The sequence below is a fragment of the Poecilia formosa genome, unplaced genomic scaffold (assembly GCF_000485575.1).
Source record: "Poecilia formosa unplaced genomic scaffold, Poecilia_formosa-5.1.2 Scaffold483, whole genome shotgun sequence".
Taxonomy (NCBI): domain Eukaryota; kingdom Metazoa; phylum Chordata; class Actinopteri; order Cyprinodontiformes; family Poeciliidae; genus Poecilia; species Poecilia formosa.
In genome coordinates this window covers 174,143-175,514 of record NW_006800422.1, presented here as the reverse complement: position 1 = coordinate 175,514, position 1,372 = coordinate 174,143, and positions in this window count along the sequence as shown.

The window sequence follows — 1,372 nt, the reverse complement described above, 5'->3', positions numbered from 1 at the left end:
TCAACTGTAGCCATCTAAAACTCAGTTCCATGTATGAAAAATGTTCTGTTTCCCCCAGGATTCAGTAACATTTGAAAAAACAACCAGAAGTCAATGCTCTTAAAAAAGAGATTCAGCAGCTCTCCTCTTACTGCTTTGGTTTGTAGGTTTGAAGTTCGGATTGAGGCCATGGTTCTCCGTGACGAGTTCTCACCTTGCAGCGCTGCGATGAGCCATGACATCGATGTCATCCGAGCTGCTACTGAAGGTATGATGCACATAAAATATGGCTCCGCATATTGTTTGTGCATACGCACGCTTTATACATGAGCTCAGTTTCTAACCTAACCAACATATTTCAATTTCATAAATATTCAGTCCTATTTATCTGACATATTTTTCAGTTTTAGCATTTAAATAAAAGTTTTTGACATTTTAAGTAAGCTCCATAGGTTTTCCATTTTTGCACAGTCATATTTTAACTTTCAGCTTCAATCTTTTAACGTTTGTACTAAATCAGACTGAAAAAAAATATGAATGTACAGATAAATCAGAATGTCTGAACTTGTGTTGTTATCCTTGAGCTGATGTTTTCCTCTGGAGTCTCTAATATGTTCCTGTCCTGTAGAGCTGATGAACTGTGAGGAGCTTCATGCCATCCTTCATCTGGTCCTGCAGGCTGGAAACATCATGAACGCTGTAAGAGTTTAGCCTCATTAAACACTCACATTAGTTATTAGCATGGAGCCATTCTACATATTATGTGAAATTTGTACTTTTAAATCATATTTACTCTCTGATTCGGGCCACCTTCTTTTTAACAACTTCTTTTAACCCTCCTGCTGTTTTAGCGCAACACTCAGGAGTAGTGCAGCAAATGTCATAGTCAAACAGCGGGGAAGTGGGAGGGTCGTCCCATCAGACCATCAGTTTCTGAAATAACAACAACAAAAAAAACTCATAAAAGCTCGGTGCGACTCCACTGGACTGCGCACAGAGTTAAAAACTCATGTGATCTAATTAACCCATCATTTTAGATGGCAGGAGGGTTAAACTTACCACATTTTAGTTTTCAGCTTTGTAAAAACATGATTTTGATGTTGTAAAGTTTTACTTGGCACTGTAAAGGTGCATGAGGAGATGCTTACTGCACAGAACAATTAGCTGTACTCATCTACAGTGTTCTGATAACATTTTGCTTGTGTTTCAGACACAGTGATCACCTTTTGCATCTGCTGAATATTTATCTGTCCACAGGGCGGCTACGCAGGAAATGCTGTTGGATTTAAGCTGTCGTCTCTTCTCTCATTGGCCGACACTAAGGCCAACAAGCCGGGAATGAACCTGCTGCACTTTGTTGCTATGGTTAGTAAACCTGGAGATATAATCTATC